The sequence below is a fragment of the Aedes aegypti genome, chromosome 3 (genome assembly GCF_002204515.2).
Source record: "Aedes aegypti strain LVP_AGWG chromosome 3, AaegL5.0 Primary Assembly, whole genome shotgun sequence".
NCBI classification, from domain to species: domain Eukaryota; kingdom Metazoa; phylum Arthropoda; class Insecta; order Diptera; family Culicidae; genus Aedes; species Aedes aegypti.
Genome location: NC_035109.1, coordinates 203,931,472 through 203,947,162, shown reverse-complemented (window position 1 = coordinate 203,947,162; position 15,691 = coordinate 203,931,472). Strand labels below are relative to the sequence as shown.

Here is a 15,691-nt window from a genome sequence, read left to right as displayed (position 1 = left end):
CCCGGTCGAAGAACCGGGGCGCAACAGTTGTTGTTTTCGATGGTGTGTCAGTCAGCCAGTTCCGTTTCGCTTGTCCTGTGGGTAGCCGATGCATGTCTAAAAATTAGTGGCTTGATTTTCGGTGCTTTCAAGGATTGGGCAAACATAGCACAGTGTTTTTTTTGATTCAAAGAAGTAGTTGATAATTGATCATCTGGATCCGGAGATATTCCGAAATTCCTTGGGGGACCGACGCGTAGCCATAACCCACCTAAATATCTCAGGCTACAGATTTTTTATCGTATTCTGATATTCACTATTCGATACAGTAAATTAATGCGAGTATGTTGTAAAAAAATGAAGCAATTTGGTGCAGCTGTTTTTGAGTAATGGGCATTTGTGAGTCTCTTACCACACTGGCCAAATAAAGATCTTGAAAACTTCAAAAAACATCGTATCGTAATATTCAGATAACTCCAATAATACTCAACCGATTTGAATGATTTTTTCAGAGTACCTCCTTATTAACTAGTAATATATAGCCCATATTTCATTTTTTGATAAATTGACGTAAAACAAAATAGCCGCTAAAGACATTTATATGAAGAACGTCGGTCCCCCAAGGAACATCTGAATATCTTCAAAACCAGATCACCAATGAACAATATCGACACGGATTCTTAAACAAGGAGTTTTTTGAGAACTTGTAAAAAAATAATGCAAAAATATAGAGAAACAAAAAAGTTATCGCGATTTAAATATTTTTTGACAGTAAAAAATGAAGCGGCCGGTAGAGGGGTTAATATTATTTGCAGTGTACCCAGTGATTTTCTAGAGCTCAAACACTGCAAATCACTAAAAAAAATCAAATTATGTACAGTTAAACCTCCATGAGTCGATGTTCCATTACCGTGGTGAATCAAAATCCGGACGGTACCAATATCCGGACAGTCTGAATAAATTCATTAAAATGATGTGAAATTGAATATTTAAGTGCCCACATTTGATTGAAATTGTTAATTTAAAGTATTTTGAACATGTTCATACCATTTTAGATCTAGTAACCATTGCCATATAATTAATAAAAACAAAACAAAAACCTTGCTCCAGTCAGCCGTCATATTTTCACCACGAAAGTTCGTTTGGTAAAACCCAGCTTCAATGTGTGACTTCTAATAATGTGTTTGATTAATAAGTCATCAGTGATGTTTTCAATAGTCATAAGTGAATTCATTTGAATATAATTGTACCCTGAATGAGAATTGAACATTCCAGTGACTCGCAAACCAAGGAATATAGTGCAAATGTGTATTTAGTGCTGAAAGAAGAAACTGTCCGGGATTATAATCAAGTGTTTGAAATCCGGACATTGTATTTTAACTATTTTTTTTACGTCAAATGAGTCAATTTAAAAATGTGAAACATGAAGAGATATGTATAAACACAGCGACTATTCATAAAGAAGTCATTATGAGTGAAACAAGCATCAAATTATGTGGAAAAATTGCTTGAATCTGATGTTGCTGACGCTCAAGCCACAAGCTTAATAGTGCAGGTAATCAAAGTGCATGTTTAAGTTATTTTCTGCTCTTCGAAGCATTGTAAGACACATGAATGACTTAAATCCTTTAATGTGTGCTATGGAATTGAACTGGAGTATGATTTTAGTGGAATGATCGTGAATAATTCATGAGAATTTAGACTTGTCCGGATTTCGATTCAAGAGTGTCCGGATTTAAAGACAAGATCCACTTCAGATGTCCGGATTTAAAACCAAGACGTGTCTCATTATTTTGACGATTTTCATAATAAAATCGTAATTTTTAAAGTAAGCATAATTACTTCCATAATGATGTTGTATGACTTTGTTTGTAAAACAATAAAATATTAATGTAACCGCTATAAATCATATTTTAAATAGGGTTCAAACGTTTGTAACTGCTTAGGTGTCCGGGTATTGATGCAGCACGGTACTCGATATCGACTCATGGAACCATACAAAAAATCAAATTTCATGGTTACTATGATGGTCCCCTCAAACAGCTTCCCATAGCATTGCTATTCCATGACTCGATATTTCCATGGTCCCTTCAATATCGACTCATGGAGGGTTGACTGTAATCATGACCTTAAAAAAATTGGCTAATACTTGGCTATGGGTACCTAAGAAATCATTTGAATTTAGGCCTTCATATCGACATGCATAATCCGGGATCTTTAGATTAATTAATGAGGTACATACTAAATCAGATTAAAAAAATCCATCAAGTCATGAGTTCTAAGCTAATCTAAGAACTTATTGATTGCAGAAATTCTGATCAATCAGCGTAACCAGTAATCTTCTGGATATCAATGAATGAGGTTTGTACGACACAAGGCTCAAACAAATATAATCAATTCAATGTAGAGCTCGAAGATGCTCCAGAACTTCGTAGAGTACAAGACTTCGAATCTGTTAGCATAACAAGTAATTTCTTGAAGCTAAGAAATGAGGTATATACATAGGCTCAAGATGCCCTTGGAAATTCTTTCTTTGGGGGCAGAATAGTTCTGCATCCCTAAGAACTAAGACAAAAATTAGAATAAAATAACAAATTCGAGGGCATGTTAATCATTTGTAACTGAACTACAATTTTGTAAAAATTCGTTTGATTTGTAAGGTTTTCAAAATCGGGGACACGTCTAGAAGCGACGAAGCGTCCCGTTGTCGCTTGTCGGTTTCACGATCCTACACGAAATAAACTGGTGTATAATGGACTTCACATGAGAAACAATACTTTATTCCACATTCAACATTGTCAAACATACCACAGAGTAGTGTTTGATCCTTTGACTTTGACGCTTGCCCCTGCGGGGCGGGCAATGAGGGCAGGATAAAACATGTCACGCGTCGTTCGCTCAGTGAAATGAAAAAGCGCCACGAATCGTTAGTAGTGTTTGATCTATTTCGCGTCGCTTGCTCTTGCGTAGGCGAGTGACGAACACTTGTTCGTCGTACAATGTGGTTATCGAATTATTTCCGAATCTGGTTAAGCGTGATTATATCATGGATCGCATCGCCAAACATTGGTGACTCCCAGATATCTCACTAACCCAATATCCTCTCCATGACAGCTGTGGAGATGCAGAGGTGATCTCGGTCTCTAGTAACAACGGTTGTCGAACTAACATTCCTTCCTTCTCGATGACCGTAAGGACGTGGCCGGCCCCGTCATTGACTTTTAAAATTTGAGTTCTCGATTTGTGTACATTGAGAATGGTAAGCTAATCCCAAGCCCCATTCATTAAACCTCTGTGCAACTTCGATTGTTCTGGTCAATCACGGAGTAGCAACTATGAATTGTACGGTCATCTATGCTTATGCTTATATAATATTGTCAAATATACCACAATTTCAAGTTTTTCACATCACACCTTTAGATTGTAAGGAACATTTTTTTTCAACTGGGTTTTGAATTTGATTTTAACCTACAGCAGTGGTTCTTAATTAAATGTTTCTTTTTTATGTTTCTTTAATTACTAATGATCGGATTAGGTCAAACACTTACGATAGGATAAATATTATTTATTTTATGAAATATAACAAGGAATTTTCAACTGGTAAACTAAGAGAATAGAAAAAAATGTTAAACGAAAAATCTAATTTAAGTACGTCTCTATTGTTGCCGATATCATCGGTAACAAATATTTGTAGTTATTGTGAAGATAAATCGAGCCCAACCTCAAACTTTAGAATGCACAAATCGGGATAACCAGATGGCCGATCAAATTGAAAACCTAATTGATTTAGACAGTTGATAGTAGTGACCAATATATCTAGTTTACAGCTTGGTGGGCCTTATAGTTTTCCAGATTCGTGCTCTTGTAAATTTGATGTGTGGATTTGATTAATCTTCATCTTAATGCCACTTAGATGAACATAATTCGAACCACTACGATACTTACAACATTTATTTTGAATTGAGCTAGAAATCTTAAAAAGAAACCTTTACTTTACTTCTAATGACACCTTCTTCTTTCTGGCGTTACGTCCCCACTGGGACAGAGCCTGCTTATCAGCTTAGTGTTCTAATGAGCACTTCCACAGTTATTAACTGAGAGCTTACTATGCCAATGACCATTTTTGCATGCGTATATCGTGTGGCAGGTACGAAGATACTTGATGCCCTGGGAATCGAGAAAATTTCCAACCCGAAAAGATCCTCGACCGGTGGGACTCGAACCCACGACCCTCAGCTTGGTCTTGCTGAATAGCTGCGCGTTTACCGCTACGACTATCTAGGCCCCACCAAATTTCTAATAATACCTCTTGACTTCAAAACATTTCTCCTCCAGAGATTTCATGTCTTCTCTTAAGAGTATGTTAAAGGTTTTCTAAGCATAAGCCTAAAGATTTCTGTAAAACTTGTTTTCGAGATTCCTCCAGGAAGTTTATAAAGATTTTCAGATAGGTAGTTGATAATCAGTTTTTTTTTTCTGTTTCTGTTCGGGATGAACCACTGCGACCAGTTTTTTTATCTTTCGTGGTATACCCGTGTCCTTTATTTAGTGCATGTCGTTCTACTCCATTACTATTGAGAAATAATGAAGTAGTCGTTTTTTATACAAATATCATTCTTTACCATTTTGCATAGAGCCTCTTTAGAAAAAGATACCGCTATTTATACCTGTTGGAGAAAACAGTTTGTCACCATTAAACTCTCAAAAGCGCGCCCTTTAATCAGGTTCGGCCACTAAGCTGGTTGAATGATACTGATTTTGATCATGCATCGGTACTCTAGCGTATCAAATTTTTGCTTCTACTTATAAGGTTCAAAGTCGTTTTTTGAAACTGTGAACAGGTTTCATCGCATGAGACATTTAGATTCCTTGAAACAAAAAGCTTATTTTAGAAGTTAAGAGGTCTGCTACTCCACTGATTCGGAATCGTTTCCCTCCTAGATATCGAAAGATAAACTCTTGAACTTGGAAAGAAATTGTCTCATGCGTTGAAACCAACCTCAGATGCTGATTGAGCCATTTTTCCACTTCGACCTCCTCATCATCTAGGACAAATAGGTGGGCCTTAGTGGCTTGTTACTCTCTTATACTCTTCCGACCGTAACTTATAAGTATTCACAAGAACAGATACAGCAAGAGTACAATTTGGTAGATCTTACCCCGTAACGCACCTCGAAAAGGTGATCTACCCGCGTTACGGGTAATAATCAGTTTTGAATGATTCCATTATTTATCTTAGGTATTTATTCAGCGATTAGCACAATAATGTTTTCAAAGATTCCAATTTTTTTTCACGAAGTTCACTCACACTTAAGTTGTTTTTTTTTTCAAGCAATTTTTTGCCAGAAATTTATTAGCGGCCGTCCATAAATAACGTAGCATTTTAGGATGGAGGGCGATTTCGTGACGAATCATGTATTAGGTATGGGAAAATAGGCTACCCAGGAGGGTGTTGAAAATAGACCAAAAAAATCTACGTCATTTATGGACGATCCCTTATTTTCTTTCACCCATGTGTAAAATTTTTATAAGAAATGATCCAGCAATTTAAGTTCAGTTAATATATCTAAACATTTCTCTAAGCAAATATTTATCTTTTTGTTGTTTCTTTTCTTTCTGTAGAATTGATTTAAGTGTTTTTCAAATATTCTATCGTAATTACCTTATGTTGACATTTTTTTCCAAGAATATTCCCAATGTTAGATCCTGGCATTCAGGAGTTCATCTAGCACATTGTTTTTTGGAGTACCTTATCAAATTATTTATTTTTTATCGCAACTCCTTTTGAAATCTAGAAATTTGTATTCGTCTAGATAGTTAAATATGGAATTGTGAAGTATATTTTTGTGTCACACTTTTGATAATTGTTATTTGTGTATTAAAATAGTCAATTTTGAACCTAAAATAGTTATTTTTAAATCTAAAATAGCTAATTTCAAACCTGAACTAATTCATTGTATAAATGTTCCAGCATTCACATTTTTGTGCTACAGGTTGTGTAAGTTGTATAAAATACTGGTTTTATACATTTTCATATTAAATTTTGATTATGATACATTAAACCTTTTGGTAAGTATATTCCCCGAGCATGTAAAATATACTATTAAGCCTGATTCGCTGCTGTCAAGTAATTTCTCGGTCTATCTTGGTGCATGGGAAATTTCTGCAAGGAATCGATCAAAAATGCGCTTTTTTTCTGATCGCAGTACGCACTTGAAAAGAACTGTCAGTTCAAATGGGAGTCGCTGTAGAAAATTTCTGCAAGGAATGGGCGAGAAATTTCTTTAGCGATTCCTTTTCAGTAGCAAATCAGGCTTTATATGTAAAATTGAGCACCTAAACCCGCTGGATCACAGCAAGCCGTGCGAGCGGGCGGCTGCGTTTTGAATTTTGTGTCACGTTCCACGATTTTTCAATTCGTGAAAATTAGATTTGGCGGATGGTATTATGCAGTTTTTTTTTGTCGTGCGGAGTGTGCATTTTGGTGGGCAGTGCTTAGTTACGGCTCACGCGATTGTTAAGCTAAGTATGCTGTTTTGCTCAAGAAAAGTAAAGAAATTCCTTGACTGAAAGGGTCGAGAAATTTCCTACAGAGAGCCCCCTTTGAAGTGACATTTCTTCTCAACTGCGTACTGCGATCAGAAAAAAGTGATTTTCTTGACCATTTCTTGGGAGAAATTTTCCACGCATCGAGATAGGCGATTCCTTTTCTTGTCAGTAGCAAACCGGCCTTTAATTGTTAGAGGAGCGACAGATTGCAGAGGAGTTTCGAAAAAGTTTGTTCTGATTAGCAGCGCATGATCACAATGCGTAAATATTAAATACTTGTCGGTCAGAACGTCTACCGAACGTATCCTATGGCACTATGCCCTTTCCATCAACATTCCACAACATCCCGTAATACCTATGAGAGGTCGTAGAGTTCTCTACATCTTTCTTAAGTAGATGTTCAATCAATCTTCCTTTCCCATTCTCCAGCTTTTGCAAGGACGTGACCAGAACAGCTCTCGACTATTGGAGGATGCGTCAATCTTGTCTAAGAGTTAGAGATTAGTTCCAAATTTCTGACTTTTGTTACGGACCGGAAGGAGGCAACCATCATACAATGGTCTAGGACTGTACCACCTACGAATTTGTGCAAAATGCTAATCGTTAACACCTAAACCTGATTTCTGTAGTAAAATTAGCATACAAACGGGTAAACTTGCTTACAGGTTGACTGAAATCTATAAATAAAGTATTTCCAAAAGTCAATATCTCAAATACCAGACGGGCTATGGCATTTTCAAAAACGGTAGTATCAAAGACAAATTAAAGACCTCGATGTCCCTTGCAGTTGCCCAAAATTTTATGGCTCATAAGGTAATCTAGAATGCCGTGAAAAGTGTACTGCGATCTGTCAAACTTGGGTACCTTTTGTACTATCGAGGGACCAAATGCAGTACTAGAAGTGGTACACAATCTGAGCCCGAGTGTGACGGACCTGGTAGTATATCCAGATTTTTACGCTAGCATGCTATAAATTTAGAATCACCCCCTTACGACACTTCTTGTCTACACCTAAGACAAGACGTGTCAGGTCAAAGTACAAAAAATGAAACCAATTGCCTGTCAAAAAAAAGACCACTTCTCATTGGTTGTTTTGGCATAGGCCTACTTTCACATCGTTGAGTTGGATTGCAATAGGGCACTTCGTTTCTAGCCCGGCCGTGATGCTAGTTCGTAAATTAGAGTTTTCACCAAAAGTTTGAAAATTTTTCACAAAATCTTTTTGTTTCAAATCTGTTTTTATTCGATGTTAAGTGTACCACATATGATCTTACAATACTAAAATAAATAAAAAGTACTGAATTGAGAGCAAAACAATGGAAATTATGTCAATTTTCTCTAAAAATATCGCCTGTTTTGAATATAAACCTGATTTTTGAAAGAGATAACACCCTCAATTAGGGGGGTCTGTAGCCTTGAGGTTATGCTTCCGCTTCATAAGCGGAAGGTCATGGGTTCGATTCCCAGCCCCTCTACAAAAAACCCGTCCAGCCACCAGAACATCCATCCTCCGTCAATATCAGATGGTGACTGAGACAAACTGACCCTCTTCGCAGGCAGCTAGCCTCACTTATAGCCAGGGTTGGGAAAAAATCTGAAATTCACTCTACAGTAGTCAAACAAAGCCAATCACAGTCAGCGAAGCCAGTGAAACTCACGCCCATCGCTGCTGTAGGCAAAAAGCCTTGAAAATTGCAAAACACCCGTTGCTAAGGGCAACCCAAAATTATTGTAGAAAAATGTTCTATTTCCCGCATTTAGAGCCTTCAATGACACTACTGATTTGAAGAAATTCATGTACCCAATATAGGCCACTTGATGAGATTCACGATTTTAAACTACTGTAATGAGAGAGCACGTGATTTTCGCGAAATTCAAGCCTACTACTATTACCATTCCCAGCACTGCTTATAGCAGAGATCTTTCCTACCTGCTCGGTGTGAGAGTTAAAGAGTAGGAGAGAGTGAAACTAGATGTAAATATAGATAAGTGTTGAAAATAGATCTGTATCGATAAAGCAGCTACAGATCAACTGAGTCCGGCACAGTAGTGGCCACAAGCACGGAGTGCCTAAAAAAAAAACACCCTCAATTCCACTAAACGAATAAAGCGTGTTAGAAACAACCAAATAATTAGTCTTGATATCTGAATTTGTTCACAAGATTTGGCTGGCTTTTGTATCGTCAAGGTTATCTACTGAAAAACAACGGGGCAGTTTTAGTTGAGCTGTTACGTCCTGTCCTAGGTCTACACCATAAATTTTATAACTGTAACCTCTGTACGGGCCATACATTCCTTTGTTCTTATGACTTTTAAGCCTGATTCGCTGCTGACAAGTAATTTCTCGGCCTATCTTGATGCATGGGAAATTTCTGCAAGGAATCTATAAAGAATGCATTCTGATCACAGTACGCAGTTGAAAAGAACTGTCAGTTCAAATGTCAGTTCGCTGTACAAAATTTCTGCAAGGAATCGGCGAGAATTTTCTTTAGCGATTCCTTTACAGTAGCAAATCAGGCTTTACTGTGCGCCGTGTGTTGGTGCTGTCTCGCTCTCTCTCACCGGCAACTTGAAAACAGGGCGCACAGTAAAAGTCAAACGTTTTATGACATACATAGGCTCATGAACGTCAAAATTTTTCAAAGTTTGTTTTTTGGAAATGATGATTGAGTCCTTATTTCCCCATTATTCATAATAACTATTTCTAATTTTAGGTGCATAATATAGGAATAACTACCGGCGATATTAACGAATAATTCACAAGCATATACGTGATTTGAAACATAAACATGATGCGACCTGATTGAAATGCGATATTGTCCAGTACGCAGCCGTATGATTTTTAAGAGATTATATCGTACATAGTTTCAATTTTCTTACTAAGGTTTGACTCACGGAAGAAATGAAATCAAAAAGTAAACATTTCCTCCTTCGATAACACAATTCTCCTGTACCTAATATGTGCACAATCACAATTCTGTGTACTCCAACATATGAAATAGTCCATGCCCCTTGTAAACTTTAATCTAACACCTAACTGTATTTATTTATGAAAATTCATCTCCGTAGTTTTCTTCAACATTCTTATTCCACCCCCCCCCCCTTTTCATAACATAAATTTGATTCAAATGTGGCATTGCGGCAAATATTACTAAATTGTGCCTGACGAAGTTTTACTCCGTGGTATTGAGAAAATCGGAGGTCGTTAGCGAATTGACAAAACGGTTTTTATTGAGTTCTTTTTTTTCGGTACAATATTGTTGCTCTGCCTTTTCTATATATAGTTTCTTTTGAAGCGCCGGAAAATCCTTTTGTGGTCTCTAAAACTGTATAAATAAAGTTAGTAATAAATGTAGGGTAAAATTTGAATAATTCCTTTTCAAAAAATCCCAGTTACAAAACAAACGTCGTGAAAATTATTGACAGTTGAATTAACAATCTTGAATTACAGCCTACTTTGACCAAACTATAAAATCCATAGGCAATAAATGTCAAAATCGAATAACCCCTTGTAGTTTTATAGCTAGCGTAAAAAACTGGATACAGCGACCTCGAGTTAAGCAAATGGTGGTATTTTCATGGAACAAATACTTGTTCCACTGTGTAATGTAGAGTAAGGTGGGGCAAAGTTTTCGAGTGGTAAAATCAATATTTACATAAAAACTGAAAAGAAAAAATATCCCACAATAAACGCAGTCAACTTTTTTTGCTGTACAAACTAGTGCCAGGATGATTACTTATTTTAAAATTAATTTCAAAAGAACTTCAACATGCTGTGCGGCAAAGTTTTCTGACTGAAACACAAAACATCGATACTTTTTAGGTAGTCATTCTTTATATCATCCATATATTTATGTTTGCAAAATATACACGCTAAATTTTTATTACAAAATCAAAAAAAAAAAAATAAAGCAGGTTTTTGCAAAACTACGGTACAATGTGAAATTTTGGTGACTTTTATTTGTACGATCAGGCATATTTCGCCAAATTGATAGGTAACATGTAGGTTTTAGGCAATTTGGAAGTTTTGCCGTGAGATAATATATGGCTCGAATGTTCCCCACTGGTTCTGATATACAAATATATACCTCAACGCCCTTACATACAAAAATCGAATAAAATTTTGATTTGTTTCGTTCCTTGCATTGAAATCTTCACCAAACATTACAATTTTTATGTCTAAAACCAACAAATGGTCATATTTTTTTTTCCAAATCTTGATCAACTTCTATAATATCTGTAGTGAAAGTCTCTTACCTGCACAACAGTCGAACCACCATGATATTCTGAACATTCGTTTTGGATTTTACTATAAATTTTAAAAATAAACTTTTGCCCCACTCGAAGTTTTGCCCCCTTCACTGAATTTTTCGATGCTCTTTTTCCAGCCTTGTTTTCAACACGATTATCAGTCTTGTTTCTCTGACAGTTGATGTGATTTTCATCATCATGATTGTATGCAGTACTCTCACGTAATCATCAAGATTATATGCAGTACCCTCACGTGAAAACTTACTGAAGAAATCCATAAAGTTTTAAAATAGGCTTTCGCTTAATGTGTCTGCCATGCCCTTAATTTCCCTACTGTTTATGCACATTCCAAAAATATCAGTTAGGTATGTATTTGTCAAACTGTTGTCTCAGTTACACCAGATGATTGCCCATCAGCCGTAATTCATGCTTCCGCACATCATTATCCTCAAATAGCCGGAGGTCTTCGTTCTGCAACCATTGCATAGAGGATCGAGTGGGCGACACCCCACTTAGGATCCATTCACGTTGATTAGACACTAAATTAGCCACATTTCACCCCACCAACGTAGCCAGTTTACGATAGACAGTGGGCGAAACGCAATGATGATGATTTGCAACCATGGAACACAACGAGATGCACTCTCTGATTTAGTGGGATAGAGGGGTACAATAGTTCTAATATAGATTGAAAATTTATAGCTGTATAGAAGAGCTCTAATGCGATGTTATTTATTTCTCTTTTTTTTTAATTGTAATGCAACAGTATTTGATGTAATAGTAGTTTATGCCACAAGTGTGTTGTAATTTATCATCGTAATGGGGTTTCTTCTTCTTGGCATTACGTTCTCACTGAGAGCATTCTTCTCAATTTTGTTGTTTTTCACTTCCACAGTTTTTAACTGAGAGCTTTCTTTGTCATAGTTGCCATTTTCACATTCGAATATCGTGTGGCAGGTACGATGATACTTTATACTCAGGGATGTCAAAGAAATTTATATTACGAAATGATCCTGGACCGACCGGGTCGGGAATTGAACCCAGACACCTACTTTTCTGCACTAAACTATGCAGTGCCGTAATAATCATTAAGCAAGAATTTCGAGAAATTGAAAATACATCCGATTCTGTTTTTGCACGGATTTTTTTTACACGGCCGTACAAAAAAAGTTTTCATACATTTTTTTTCCTCTAAAACCTTATTTTTGCATGAAACGTCAAGAAATGATGTTACTTTTTTTGCACGGTTTATGAAATTTTGAACTGAAATCTTTTTTTATACGGTACGCATCCCCCGTGCAAAAATAGAATCGGGTGTAATGGTAAACGAATCTTGATGATTTTTAATACCCTCGAGTGGCCTTTTATGAAATTAAAAAAAAAGCTGTACGAAGCTCGTAGCAGAACTCCATTTTTACAGTAATTTTGCACCCTCATTGAATAAATAGTTGACTAATTGTGCCGTAAAACTCATCATTCTGCAACTTGTTAAGTGTATTATTATTCTCGAGAATTTAAAAAAAAAAAAACGTAGAGACGTAGAGAATTTTTACATTATCAAACATATGTTTGTCCTTAAGTTCACTTATAATAAAATAGAACGTGGTTGCTTCACTCGAAGCGTCCGTTTTGCCTCCCACTTCCTAGTGAAATGAATTGATTTAAATTTTGACGATTACGGCTGCGAATGAGAGGTGCACGGTGTGCGTACATTTGTAACAATGCTCTAATAGGGTTGATTGTTGAGATGAGGCTATAAAAGGTTTAACTGGCGCACTGCAGATCCAGTTTGTGTTTGGTTGGTTTCGAGATCGTTTGGTACGATTCTGTTGGAGATTCGCTTTTAGTTCCTGGAATACGCTGGCGCTTCGTTGAGCGCATTCAGACCGATTTCACAGGACTTGAATACCGATTGATTGTGGACTCGTGAGTATTTTCTTAGTTTCGTTACAGAGCTGCCGAGGAGGACTGCCGCAAGTGTGAAATCATCGTTTCGTGATTTAAGATTTATTAAATCCTACCCTATCCTTCATCCCTCTATCCTCGGGTTTTTATATGTAAATATAAAATCCCCCAAAAATATCGTAAAGAGTTATTGGAATAAAAATTCAACTCGTATCAACAATCAAGTTCAGAAGTAAATAAAAAGCTCCGGAAAAATATCCGAAATTCCGTGGCTTTTTCAACGCATTTAGATTAGGTTTGTGTAGTGTGATGATCAAAAGTGACAGATATTACGAATTGCTTGTGAAACTCAAACAAACCATGAGTGTAGTGAGAGATTGTTAAAAAAGTGAATAAAAATATAATAATGTCGTAAAACCAACTAGTGAAATTATTGTCTGCTTAAAAAAAAAAGATTTCACATAAAAAAAGCTTTAAAAAGCGAATTTCAGACCCGTAGAGATTGAGCTAGGTATTAGTAAATTTTTGTTGTTTTTTAGGAAGAAGAAATTGTGTTAGGGTCAGTGTTCCCTTAGTGGACAGTCCCCTATAGTCGCACTAGTGGCTTTTTACGGCCGTTTTGCTATGAATATTTTCAAAATATTTTTTGACATGAAGGTCGGTTGCTATTTATCTAAGTACCATTGATACACAGCTTGATTTTGTTCAAAAAATGTACGAAATAATTAGTTTTGCTTAAAATTTGAGCTCCCTTGCGCCTATAGTTAACCTATTGTTCCTATAGTAGTACTACTGAGAGAAACTATTTTTTATTATACGAAATAATTAATGAATTAAGTACTTTTTTTACATCAAACGAAAGCTTTTGATTCACACTTTCAAGGAAAAATATAAAAGCTTTGTAAAAATACAGTTTTGATTAGTATTTTGCCAACGCCGTGATGCTAGTGCTACTATAGGAACAGAAATTAGAAATAGTGCTACTATAGGCACATGTATTCCTATAGTAGCACAAGCGATAATAAATGCAAATATATGAGTTTTCGCAGTTTTCATATTTTTCTCACAAAACCATGATAAAAAGCTTACAGATGATGTAAAAATAATGATGCTAGCGTTATTTTTCGATTTTATACGAATATTTGTTCTTAGCTATGCGGCTATTGGTACATCGACCCTACTGGTTTTGAATTTTCCTTCATGAAATCCCCACAATGGTTTATGAACATGAGTCCATTCAAGTAAACGATATATAACGTATTGCTTTTGACGATGAATAAAAATATGCCAGATACTTTTTTGACTTAAACACGATACTTATTATTTAAAAACATGATGACAAATAACTTACCACAGGTCGCATCTTAATCGAAACATTTTATTTTCCGCATACATACCGTCGTTGGGGGTGATATTGTGACACATGTGTCTAAATATGAAAACACGTCCATGGAAAATATGAAAACACGTCCATGGACGTACGTCATTTCAAATGCTGGACAAATATTTGAAATTCGTTCATTTTTCATTCAATAAGAAACGTATGAAAATTGGCTCATTCTCCCTTTTCCGAGAGGGTGATATTGAGTCAAGCCAACACCAAATTCGTCTTCCGCTTTCTAAATAATGCGGTAACATTCTCAGAAACTTAAAAGTTTGCTGGAAAAATAATTGAAAAAAAGGTAGGTAGGTGATGAATTGAGGAACCCAAATTAAAAACATGGTCGAAACAATGAATTCTACAGGGGTCAACAAATAAAAAGAAAACACTTTGGGAGAATATAACTGTGAAAACCATTGAATTTCACAATTTTAATTCAAACCAAACTTAATTACTACTTCGTTGTTCTTAGTTGTACGATGTATAGTGTTGAATTTCAAAAATATATTTGGTAATTATTATATATTTTTCAGGCTCTGGTCGGAGTGGGGGGTTGATTTAACCCCCAAAACCCCCCCTTGGTTGCGCCACTGTATAGAAGAAATCTCGCAGGTATCTTTGAAGGAATTTTTAGAAAACAAATCTTGGAGATTTCTCTAAAAATCTCTTTATAAATCTATGGATGAAAAACGAAAATGTTCTGGAAAAATCTTGGATAAATGAACTTGTTACACGACTTTACTATGATGCAATAAATGTTAACTGTTGATTTTTTTATTCACATCAAATCATTTATTGCAACCAGGCAACTGTGAGAGAAACACAATACAATGTTTTTAGGAAACAGCCGAAAGGATTTTTGGATACTTTTACGGGATGCTTTGTGGTAAACTCTAGAATAAGTCCCAATCCACGGGTTCACTCGTTGAAACTCGCGGACTGGCCTTCGAAGTTCAAGGTGGATTGGAACAAACGGCAGACACATAGTACTGGGCGACCTTACTGCCCATATTTACATGGTCGACGTAACCACCAGCAGTACAATGTTCAATAAATTTGAATGCAAATTTTCATCATTGTGACGGTGCGCACCATTTTTTTTTGTTTATAGTAGGGTACAAAAAAGCTTCAAAAGCCTCACGCAACTCACGATAGGCGTATTTAACCACTAAAACACTTTCCCTATTGCTCCTGTGCCTCGATCTCCCCTGGAACTACATCACGCAACTTCATCGGGGGATGGCTGTGCTCATGCACTTCGTCAGTCTCAGCCTCTAGCTGTCTCTGCGACTACTTGTTTTGCCCAATTGGCGATTGAAGATCTGCGACGACACACATACTTTTCTTGGGCTGTAGAACTTCTACTGGATGCTCATGTGCATTTCGTTGCGCTACGACGACTCGTTCTCCGTTGCTGCTGTTTGAGCTCTTCTGGTTGACCAATTGGATGCCGAGGCAATTCCGGTTGGAGGATGACTTCCTAGCACCCCGACGACCTAAAACTGGTTTGTGACGATCGAATCGATGCTACTCGGCCTAGTCCCCGAAGGTGGAGTTAGCCTACAAGAAGCGCGTATACTGGCCGGTGCCGAAGTTGGTCCAGCGATTCCGGTTGGAGGACGGCTT

At 36.6% G+C, this 15,691-nt stretch overlaps 1 long non-coding RNA gene across 1 annotated transcript; it reads left to right on the top strand.

Moving 5' to 3' along the window:
- The first annotated feature begins 12,551 nt into the window (after positions 1 to 12,551).
- Positions 12,552 to 14,842, top strand: LOC110679166. Its single transcript, XR_002502274.1, has 2 exons — positions 12,552 to 12,705; positions 14,599 to 14,842. It is a non-coding gene; the product is annotated as an uncharacterized LOC110679166 (long non-coding RNA).
- Positions 14,843 to 15,691: the final 849 nt, after the last annotated feature.